Below are 12,639 nucleotides of genomic sequence, written 5' to 3' on the forward strand. Positions count from 1 at the left end.
GTGAAACCAGTAAAGAGATGGGCTCAGAGAAAGGGTAATGTGTAGCTTGGTTTTCATTAATGTTTAGGAGGCCAAAACAGGTTCATAGAAGAAACCCTGGAGAAGAATAGGTTTAAGAATTCCTTGAGAGGCCCATAGGAGCAAAGGAGCTTCTCCTGGTTCACTAGGAGAGGAAAACAGATCGATATTAAGATAAGATATCTTTATTAGTCACATGTACATCGGAACACAGTGAGATGATCTTTTGCATAGTGTTCTGGGGGCAGCCCGCAAGTGTCGCCACGCTTCTGGTGCCAACATAGCATGCCCATACATAGAACATTCCATCCAATTTCTTGTCTAAATACTTTTGCTGCAACACTTGTCTGCCAGGAAAACTTCCATGCAGCCCTCCTCATGTTAAGTTTGCAGCTGGACAACCAGGAAGTCAACTGCCATTTAATTAAAGGATCCTGCTGCTTTCCAGAGGGAGTCTCATTTGCTTGCTCAAACACAAAGTTTAATATTGCAACCACAAAGCCAGCTGAATCATCACAGTAGCTACTCAACTGTCTATCCAGATACTGGGTTCAATTTGGCTCTACAGTAATTTGGAACATTGTGAAGATTTCACCATGATGTAATCAGCTGAAAAATGACATCACCTTGTTGCTGATTTCAGTTGACACTTTTTAATCACAGCTAAAAGTAAAAATACTGCCAGATATACCAAGAAATTTCACAGAATTACAGAGCTTACAGCATGCCACTGTATATATTCATGGAGTCATAGAGCACAGAAACAGGCCCTTCAGCCCAACTGGTCCATGCTGACCAAGATTCCCATCTAAGCTCATCCCATTTGCCTTCATTTGGCCCATATCCCTCTAAATCTTTCCTACCTATGTACCTGTCCAAGTACCTTTTAAATGTTGTTAATGTACCTGCCTCAACCACTTCTTCCGGCTACTCAATCCATATACTGACTACTCTCTAGGTGAAAATGTTGCCCCTCAGGTTCCTATTAAATCTCTCCCCTCTCACTTTAAACTTATGCCCTCTAGTTCTTGATTCCCCTACCCTGGGAAAAAGACTGTGTGCATTCACCCTATCTGTGCCCCTCATAATTTTATACACCTCTATAAGATCACACCTCATTCTCCGATGCTCCAAAGATAAAAGTCCCAACCTGCTCAACCTCCCTCCATAACTCAGTCCCTCAAGTCCCAGCAACATCCTCGTTAATCTCCTTTGAACTCTTTCCAGTTTAATGGCATATTTCCTACAGCAGGGTGACCAAAACTGAACACAGTATTCCAAATGTGGCCTCACCAACATCTTGTACAACTGCAATATAACATTCCAGCTTCTATACTCAATGCCCTGACTGATGACGGCCAGTGTTCCAAAAGCCTACTTCACCACCCTGTCTACCTGCCACACCACAGGTGTACTCCTAGGTCCCTCTGTTCTACAACACTCCCCAGGGCCCTACTGTTCGCTGTGAAAGTCCTACCCTCATTTGTCTTCCCAAAATGCAACACCTCACACTTATCCAAATTAAATGCCACCTGCCGTTCCTCGGATCACTTACCCAGCTGATCAAGATCCCTCTGTAAATCCTGATAACCACCTTCGCTGTCAACGACACCACCTATTTTAGTGTCATCTGCAAACTTATCAACTATGCCTTGTACATTCTCATCCAAATCATTGATATAGATGACAAATAGCAATGGACCTAGCACCAAGCCCTGGGGAATACCACTAGTCACAGGCCTCCAGTCTGAAAAACAACCTTCCATCATTACCCTCAGCCTCCTACCATCAGCAAATTCTGTATCCAATTAGTTAGCTCTCCCTGGATCCCACGCGATCTAACTTTCCATAACAGTCTACCATTAAAATCTTGTTCCAGTCTATGCATTTCGTCTCATCCTGGCAACATATCCTTGTGATCTTTCTTCTCTCCTGTAATTATTCAATTTCTGTCTCAATGCATCTATGCATTAGCCTTGTTGACAGTCGAGAGAGAGAAAGAGTTAAATAGAAGGATTAGAAACAAAGAGACCTAGTCAACATGAAGTAGGACTGTGTGTAATGGGGTCATGCTGACATTAGGTCACCTGGTTAGTGTTGGTGTGGGAGCATAGCTGAGACAGCTTTATAGCATGTTGAACATTCCTCTACCACTGAGCACAGAGAAAGCAGATAAGGATGTTCTGATATGAACAGACATTTTGGGGCACCATGTACCAGGGACAGTCTGGTAAACTATAGGAGCATAAGCAGACACCTTGGTAATTGGGGACCAGGTGGCTAAAGTGGTTACAAAACAGTGTCAACAGAAATTTGAAAGAGCCAAAACAAGGTGCAGGAGGTAGGCAAAGGAATGGATTAAAAGGTGCCTCAAATGAGAACCAACAGCAGTGACTCCGGAGACCAACCATTGCAGAAGAAGACCCCGAGTCTGAGAATCAGAGCAGAACCCCGGCCAGGTCCCTCTGAGCAGGTAACATGTAGATACATGTTGTAGGTTTTGCAAGTTATGACAATAAACTAAAGAGTTGTGTAACTGAAAGAGTTAAATAACTAAAGAGTTAATTAGTATTGTTTGAACTACACAGTGAATCTTTGAGTTGTTTGAGCTAATCGTGACTAATAAAGAAGTATAGTTATTTGGCAAAGTCATTGCCTGGAGTGGGTTATCAGGAGCTGTTTCGAATTGGCAACAGCCTCAACCGCTTCAAAGAGCAAAATTTTTTTACACTTTAATTCTAATAGGCCCTAATTTTGGACTTCCACACAAGCAAAATCTTCTTTCCAGTGTCTACGATATCAAATCCTTTCAGGTTTCTAATGACTTCTGTTAGGCCATGCCTCAGTTTCTTTTTCCAGACAATTAAAGCCCAGCCTGGCCAATCTTTCAAGAATTTTTCTTCCTGAAGGAAGTAGAGTGTGTGGACACAACTTCAGGATTATAAAATATGCATAGAATAATCAACACCTGGTACAGGTTGTTCAGATGTTGACTATTTGAGAAATTGTTGAATGTTATATTGTGAAGATGGTTGGTCTGGCATTTGGAAAGGATGAGATCAAATGGATCAAAGCCATGAACATGGTTCAGATGATCCAAGTGACCTGTTTTTATCCTGTGAATTCCAAGTAAAAAAGCAATTTTTTTTCATCCCATTTCATCAAATGAACAGGTGTAAGGAAAAGTGTAACAAGTGGGAGTAGAGACTATGGGATTAGGGTTTAGTGGGACAAAGGAAAAGAATACCAATCAGGAGAAAGGGAGCAACAGACTGGGGCATGTTAGAAGGAGGGAAGGAGGCTGAGGTTAATGGTGAGGTCTCTGTCTCAGAAGATATATGTCTGTAATTTCTTTATGATTAACATTACACTGAGAAGTCCAAAATTACCTAGCTTCTCCTTCCACTCCCATTCTAAATAACAGTAATAATAATAATAACTTTCCAATCCTAAAGCACAATTCTTGCATTTAGATTGCTTTGGAAAGTAATGACTGATGCATCTGCCAATTTCCTTATTTTTGTGGTGGAAATCATTAGATCCTGGAGATCTGTCTATTGTTGGTTCCATTCTTTCTTTTGTCACCACCTTTAAACTTGTAAACTAAGTCCCTCCCCCCCCATTGACTAATGTTTATCTACATCTTTCACAAAACAAAAGGCAAAAAGTACCAAGTCAACAAGTCTTATGATTTTGAAAAAATGAAACAAATGTGCTGCAGACTACAATTCTTGTCTGCTCTGAGGAGAACAACTTCAGTTTTGTTTCTGTTTCCCTCCCCACAGACACTGTCTGATTTGCTGAATATTTCTTGAAATTTCTTCTTTTATTCTGGCTTTTTCTGGTCTCTTGATCTAATCAAAGTGTCCTCTCCCTGATCATTGGTGAATCTCTGTGGCCCCTTCAGTGCTTCTTTATTCCTCCTGAAGTATGGGTGGGCAGAACCAGAAACAATGTTGCAGTCAAGGATTAAACAGCAATTTATTAAGCTTTAATGTAGCTAACTGCTTATACCATGTCTAGGATACAAATAATCAACTTTCAACAGGGAGAAATATTCAGAGTCTGGAACTGAAGCAGTGTGGAGAGCATTATTACAACACTTCCGTTTCCTTTCTTCCCTACTTTATAAGATATTGAAATAACTTATCCATTTCAGGATTCAAACCCACGGCCCTCGGATAACTACTCTAAGTTTAAGAGAAGGCAACATTTAGTATACAGATGATATAATGCACAGAATATGTGACATGATTAGAATGTATTAGAATATATTAGGTAGTGAGAGAGTTTTTTCGATTTGTTCCATAGTTGTTTCCATGGTAACAGGAGGGTCTGTTTTCACTTTAGGCCTCATGTATTTAGTTTATTCATTTTTTGGTAACAATGTGGTTGTTCAGAGAACATTTGTTTGCCTTGGGATTTGATGTGTAACATGGATGATTTTCTCACTTTAGGAATTCAGCAATATTAACACAGCTGGAGGATCACATGACATAGGTAATGGTTTGTGCAAGTCATAATGGACTGGAAAAGGTTCATTATTGAGCTTGGCTCTACTCACTTATCTGCCCTTCCACTGTTCTTCTCCCCGGAGCCAGGGCTTCCCTTTGTGTAATAACTTGTGAAGGGGACTCAGTTATAGTCACTAACTTTGGTACATTATTTGAGTACTAGTTAAGCATTCAAGGAAAGAGTGCACCCAAAACAATAGCCAATATTTCCATACAGATCTCTGTCTATTCCTGTTGATTCTGAACCCCAAACTGACAATTTCATTCTCTACAATTTGTTCCATTTCAGCTGTATATAATCTTTTTGTACCCTGCTAACTACCTTTCACTGCACCTTTAAGTGCTCTTCTTTCTATCTGTGGCAATGAGAATATCATCTTGATTACATGCACTCCTTTTATCCTTTTCGAAATGAAAAACCTTTGGGGCTGACTTAATGCCAAATGTAACTTGGTGGATGCATACAACCCCTTATGTATATTAGTTTTATGTAGTTTTATGCTGCCTGGCCTGCTGAGTTCCTCCAGCATCATAGTGTTTTTCATCTAGATTCCAGCATCTGCAGTCTGTTATTTCTCTTTCTTTAGTTTTATGTAGTTCTGACTCCAAGTCCACATTCAACTGTGCATACATGGTGGGACAGGTCCATCTTGATACTGACAAATAAATCTTGTGAGGTTGGCTGTAGATACTACTCATTATCAATAGTTCTGCTTAGAGTATCTTTGTAAGCCCCACATAATCATGCCCTGGGGACCACCAGTAATAAGGTGCAAACACTTTGTTGGACCTTCGCAAACACCCCATTCTCTTTAAAAATTTCCAGACAGTTCCTCTCTTTACAGGGAAGAAGTGTTATTTCCCAGACAATTGTGATTGTGGGCCTTGTTCCCAAACAATAGCACTGTATGAGTCGATGAAAGCTGCTCATATTGTACCAAACCTTCTGCAGATCCATAACTATGATGCCACATTGAAATGCAATGGCCTTAGCTAGCTAGTCATATCCTATCAGTACCAGCCATCTCATGTTATCACTTACATACTGGTAGCCATTTTACATGCCACCTCAAGTGTTCGGTGTTCACCTGATCTAAAAGGTCTGGAAATTACACTATTTTGCCAGTATCTTAGCCTGACCACATGTTTGCCAGCTGTTTCCTTTGGTCCCCATTCCATGTGCCAAACTTCTATCCTTTGAAAATCTCTGAAGGTGTGAATTAAAACACTCCTCCAAAGTTTTTACAACATCCTCATCTGCAGCTTGTGGCACCAATAGACTCACTGATATCTTGTATGCATCCAGCCCTGCTGGTTGCATTTCTCAAGCTTTCCAAAATATCTGAAATGTCCATTGCCTGCCATCATCATTATGCTACCCAAAGAACCCTTTCACAACTAACCTCACACTTGATTCACAAGCACTCCCCATATTATCATCACCAATGTAGCAGCTAAAGGTTCTTTGGAAATATTAGAGGTGGAGCTAACAATAAACAATCCTTTACTGAAGGCAATAGCTTGCAAATAACAGTCGTGATTGATCTAACAATGTATCAAGATTTATGGTATTCCACATGGAACACACAGTTCTTAAAGTACAATAACTCTTACATATGCTACACTATTCTATATACATATTCTCACACTCTCAAGCTATACCAGGTGTTGAAATTGCTGCAACATTACGTAATTCTGCAACAAGTAGGTTGCTTTAAATAACTTTACTAATAGTAATCTATTCAAGCAAATGAATTAAAAGGATACTTAATCAATATAACTGCTTGTGGCATCATAAACCATGGCAGCAAAACTGAACGAACGAAATAACAAAACTCAAGACATGCAGCTCTTTTCTGCATAGATGCTAAAAAGGTCTTAAGTTTTACACATCATTAAATGTGATTTCCACACAACATGGGTCTGGCATGTTGATTGCTGACGTGCTTTGCTGCCTCAGTTAAATATTTCTTTCCAGCTGTGCCCAGCTCTCCATCTGAAGTTGATAAAAAAAATAGACTTTAAGATGAGACACATGAAGGAATTCCCATTAGAAATTCTAGTGGATACTTTCAAAGGGTATGATTTGAGAGATCTCTCTGTTTCCTGAACTTAGGGGAATCTAGTCCAAATGGTTCTGAGTTCATTCATCAATACTGTTCTGGTGATAGTAGGCCATGTAAATAGATTCAAGTAAAGGATGGAGAACTGGGGATGAGGAATATTCTGGCTGTGATGATTGAAGACACAAAATTGCTCCTCTAGTAAAGCTGTTCCTGTACAGCTACAACACTGGAAACCTGTTGACAGTGTTGAACATTATTCATATGTGTCCTTTTGACAAAAGATATTTATTTGTTAGTCACATGCACATCGTAACACACAGTGAAATATGTCCTTTTGCATTGCTAAGAATGTGCTGGGGGTAGCCCGCAAGTGTCGCCACTCTTCTGGTGCCAACATAGCATGCCCACAGCTCCTAACCCATACGTCTTTGGAATGTGGGAGGAAACCGGAGCACCCAGAGGAAACCCAAGCAGACACAGGGAGAACGTACAAACTCCTTACAGACAGCGGCGGGAATTGAACCCAAGTCGCTGGCACTGTAATAGCATTACGCTAACCACTATGCTACCGTGCCGCCAAATCCTATCTATATAATTGCCATCTCATTAGTCTACCGAGAATAAGCAGAAAGGTGATAGAAGATGGTGAAGGCACTTACTCACCAACATTTTGCTCACCGAAGGGATTACCAAGCTCAAGACCTCATTTCTGCGTTGGTCCAAACATGGACGAAAGAGTTGAATCCAAGAATGCAGCACTTGGCCTTGTATGGTATCAAGGAGCCATAGTAAAACTGAAGCAGATGGGAATCAAGAGAAAATGTTCAAGTGGCTCATCATACCCTGTAAGAAGGATGATCATTACAGCTATCAGAGATCAATTAGCTCAGCCCCAGAATATTGCTGCAGCAGCTCCTCAGGACAATGTCCTGAGCCAACCATCCTCAGCTGCCATATTAATGACCTTCTTTCCATCATGTTAGAAATGGAAATTTGCCAATGATTGTACAATGTTCATTTCCATTTGCAACTCCTGAGAAAACAAAGCAACCATGTCTACATACAAGAAGACTTAGTAACATTCAGCAATGGGTTTATAAATGGTGAGATACATTTGCACCCACTTAAGATCGAGGCAAAGACCATCTCCAACACATGATAGCCTTGGCCACCTACCATTGACATTAAACAGCATTACCATCATTGAGTCCCCACCATAAATTACCTGGAGGTCACTGTGAACCAGAAATTCAACTGCACCATCAGCATTAACATTGGGTCACAAGAGCAGATCATATATTGGGTGTCCTACAGTAAGTGAGTCAGCTCCTGACTTTCCAGTATCTACAAGACATAATTCAACAGTATGAAGGAATTACTCTCCATTCGCCTGGATGACGAAAGTTTCAGTAAGTCGCTTGACACCATCTATGACAAAGCACTCCACTAGATGGGTATGCCATTCACACCTTCCCCCCCCCCCCCAAAACTCACTCCCTCCACCAATGGTGCACCACAATCGTACCTCACCAATCCTGTCTCATCACAGGGTCTAAATGTTGGAACTCATTATTGAACTGTACCATGGAAATAAATTCACCACACCACCTGGAATGGTTCAAGTGAACAGCTCATCACCACCTTCTCAAAAGCAAAATAGTAATAAACGTTTGCCTTACCAGTGACAAACGCACGCTGGGTATGAGTTAAAGAGATATAAATTCCCTTACGGGAGACAGTTTATATCAGCTTTGGCTGACCAAATAATGGAACTATATAGTTTGTTCTGAGGCTATGTCATTCTTCAACGAATGGTGAAATTTATGCCAAGTATTAAGTTGGACACCTTATCTCACAGAATATATCATCCTAATTTGTCCTTGAGAAACGTTAATGTGTATATTCTTGCTAAAATGGTCACCCAAGGATAAAAGGATTGATTGGTGTTTTTTAAACTGGAGGTCTATAACCAGTGGTGTTCTGCAAGGATCAGTGCTGGGACCTGATTATGGTCAGCACACACATGGTGGGCTGAAGGGCCTGCTCCTGTGTGCTACTTTTCTATGCTGGTGGCTAGGAAGCCTTTCTATGTGGCCAGCTGCTGGTGGGAGAAGAACAAAAAGACGATAATGAAGATACAACAGGACCTCTGCATTCCCAGATGGGTTTCTTCTGCACTTTTCCTGATGTTTTGTAAATTACTTTCATTTGTACAGCACCTTTCTTGCCCTTGGGATGTCCCTGTTACAGGCAGTTGAGAAATTTCAAAGTGTAGTTATTATTGCCATGTAGGAATAGTGGGGAGAGATAAGTTGTTGAGGCATTTGTTTGGATGCCTGGATAAGTACAGCTCCAACATACTCGACATATGCAGACCAAAGCAGTCAGATTGATTGATATATCAACTACCACCCCAATAGTACAAGGTGGATATCATAAATATTATCTATAAGATATCAACATACTATGGCTTCAACTAAACCCATAACCTCTTTCAAAGAGAAGGACAAAAGTAGCAGTTGCATGAAACCCCTTTTAAGTCAGACACCATCCTGACTTTGAAACATTTGCTCAGCACAAAACTGTACTCTTTAATGTTTTATGCCTCATGGGGTGGCACAGTAGTACAGCTGCTACCTGATAGCTCCAGTAACCCAGTTCAGACTTAACCCCTAGTGCTGTTAGTGTGGAGTTTGAACATTTTCCTTGTGAACAGTGTTGATTTCCTTTGGGTCCCTGGTTTCCTCCTGTATTTCAAAGGCATACTTGTCAGTTGGTTAATTGGCTACTCTAAACAGCCCCTGATATGCTGATGAGAATGTGGTGAGGTTATTGTAAATAGGTAATTGATGATCAGCACGGACCCAGTGGGTTATAGGGCCTGTTCCCATGTGTATGATTTTATGACTTTATGACATTTTAATGTTCCTTCATTGTTATGGGGTCAAAATCCTGGCAACCCACTTATCACCATGGAAGGATCTTCACCACATTAAGTTGCAAATGACAAATTTTAAGGAGGAATAAATGTGGTCTTTGCCATATACCCATAAATGAATATAGAGTACCACAAAAATCCTCATGTTTTCTGAGCATTATGCCAAAAGGTGAACTTTCATCCAATCTACACCCCTGTAAAGAAATACATAGGCCACAACAAGGAGATAGAGCTTTATAGTCCAATAATCCATGTTTACTCTCCAGGTAAGCAAATTTTTCTCATTATATTAACCTACCCTATTTCCTTAGTCCTTAACTACAGGAAATAGTCAACTGCTATCCAGCCTGCTCTATTCTTTCACTTTAATCACTTCTGTCATAATGAGCTTTGCAATGAACATGGACTCAAATATTTCAAATCTTTTTCTTGAGTGCATTTGTTCATATTAGCAAGCATCCTGGTGGATCATACTTACCCTTCTGATAGCTTCAAAAGTTGTTCTTTGTTTATTTTTACAATGGATCAAAGAGAGAAAGCAATCTTACATTTTAAGTGCATTTTTTTTAAAGCAGAATAGCAAAGCCAACCATCTACTGCTGAGAATGCTGAGGAACATATACCAATATCAGCTGCAGAGCTATTGTGAAAATGTGATGCTGAACTGATCCACAAAGTTAGTTATGATTTACTTTTGCATTATAGCAGCTCATATTACCAGGTATTAATGTTTACTGTGGACAACCACTTAAATTTGATATTTGCTTGATATCTTGTTTAATTAAACAACTTTAACTTACATAAACCTTTCAATGTAACAAAAAATCTCAAAGTGCTTTACAGGTTTTTTTTGATGGAAATTATACACTCTTGCACATAAGCACTTAAGGAAATTAACAAAGCTTGCTCAAAAAATCTAGCTTTTAGGGAAGGTCATAAAGGTGGAACAAAAGGAATGAGAGGCAGAGAGATTTGGTGACTGAGATCCAAAGCATAAGGGACAGGGTTAAGCTGATAAATTCACCACACCAATGGTGAAGTGATTAAATCTGAGGATGAGGAAGAGTCCAGAATTTGTGAAGATTAGATGTTTTATAAGCTTATAGGGCTGTAGGAGATGACAGAGCTAGTGAGAGACGACTATTAAGGGGTTTGTAAACAAGGAAGAGAATCTTAAAATTATGGCATTGCTTAATTGGAAGCCAGAGTAGCCAGCAAGCAAAAAAGTTAGGTGAATGTCATTGGATTCAGGCAGCAGAATTTTGAATAATCTCAAGTTTATAACTGACCTCAAGAGCAGAAGGTGGGAGACCATTCAGGAGTGCATTTGAATGGTCACATTTGTAGTAACTTATATATGAATCAGGGATTTAACAGGAAATGGCTTGAGAAAGGGATGGAATTACATAAAGTTACAAGGATGGAAATCGGCAATCTTAGTGCTGACACGTGTATAATGTACAAAACTTAAATCAGGGGCAAATACAACGTCAAGGTTGCAAATAATTTGGTTCATTTTCTGACAGCTGACTGTGAGATGGATGGAGGAAGTAACTGGGGAACAATGTTGCTGGCTGGTCTGAAGGCAATAACTTTAGTTTTCTCAAATTTCTGATCATCTGGTACTGGATGCCAGATAAACAGCCTGACAATTTGGAGTCAGAGGAGGGATCCAGAGAAGCGGTGGTGAGGTAAAGCTGGGTATCATCTGTTAATATATGGAAATTAATGCTGTGTTTTCAGATTATGTTCAGAAAGGAGCAGAATGTGGATGAGAAAAATGAGGTGGTCATGAATTGCGTCTCGTGAAATGCCAATGGTAATAGTTTGGGTTTGAGGAAAGAAGTGTTTATATGTGAGCCTCTGATTGCAACTGTATCAATAAGAATAGAACGAGGCAAGTGCATGGGGGAAGGAGCGGCAGTGGGAGGCTTTAGAGAAGGACACCATAGTGTGGTCAATTTATGTTAAAGGGTGCAGATAGGTTGAGAGAGAAGGATGAACAAATTATTTTTGTCCAAATCATATGGGATGTCATTACCATGACTAGGATTGTTTTGGTATGTGGGGAGCTGGAGGTGAGGGACTGGTGGAAATTGATTTGAGGGAATTTAAACAAGGAGTTCAGCCTAAGTTGGTGACGAACTTGAAAGACTGCAACCCATTCAACGACCTGGGAGGAAAGAGAGGTTGGAGTTCGCCCAATTTGTAAGAACAAAAAGATCAAATGTTGGCTTTGTGAGAAGAAGGTTAATAACAGCAAATTTGAAGGAGAGTGTCAGTATAAAAGGAGAGAGAACCGTTAACAATATTAGTTAACAAAACAACCAGAAAGGGAAGTGAGTGGTCAAAAATTTAATAAGCAAATAGGTGGTAGATCTTACAGGCAAGATGAATTTGTGGAGAGAATGAAAGAAGACAGGGAGAAGAACAAGATATAAGTATGGGGCTAGGTCTGGGAGCATTAGAAAATTAGCACTGAGGGCTAGGGGAAGTGAAAGTGATAGAAGCAGCCAACCAAATGGTCTCAGCCTTGACGACAAAGGAAGTCATGAGATCATCACACTATTGGACATGAGGGAACAGTTTAAGACATGTACACTAAAAAAAATGAATCTGGGGTTATCTTTCCAGCTCAGGATGATCTTGTCAGAGTGAACAGTTTTGGCAGTTAACAGCAAGTTGATTAGATGTGAATATTTTTTTGAAAAGTTCTGTTGTGTCAAATAAGTGAAGATTTAGTGACCTGTAAATTAAACTGACTGATTAAAACAGGCCAAATTGTTGGACCGCATTATTTGTTCTTGTTGTGTCCATGAAAATTCTTACAGCTTTAGAAATGGTTCACAGTGAACCAGCATACAAAAATACATTAATCTGGAAAACTGTAAGTAGGAAAATAATGCATGGTGTATTTTAAGAAAAAAAAACAGGAAGCATAAATGCTAAACGATTAGCTGAACACCAGGGAAGTCATTAAGAAACAGCTAACCACTGTGTGTAGGCTGAAAGGTCAGGTTCCATTCTACTCAGTTGTTTTGAACAGCTCAGTAATGGGGCTGGTAGTGCTGATAACTACACACAATCCATCCAAGATTCAGAA

The 12,639-nt window shown here is 40.0% G+C and overlaps 1 protein-coding gene across 1 annotated transcript in view; it reads left to right on the forward strand.

The window, feature by feature from the left end:
• Positions 1-2,377: 2,377 nt before the first annotated feature.
• The window catches only part of LOC127578698 (translocating chain-associated membrane protein 1-like 1), a 109,848-nt gene continuing 99,586 nt past the window's right edge, over positions 2,378-12,639 (forward strand). The window contains exon 1 of the mRNA XM_052031004.1: positions 2,378-2,491. The gene's annotated coding sequence lies outside the window, so the exon portion shown is untranslated. The remainder of the gene's footprint in view (positions 2,492-12,639) is intronic.

Source organism: Pristis pectinata, chromosome 16 (assembly GCF_009764475.1).
Source record: "Pristis pectinata isolate sPriPec2 chromosome 16, sPriPec2.1.pri, whole genome shotgun sequence".
In the NCBI taxonomy this organism is placed as follows: domain Eukaryota; kingdom Metazoa; phylum Chordata; class Chondrichthyes; order Rhinopristiformes; family Pristidae; genus Pristis; species Pristis pectinata.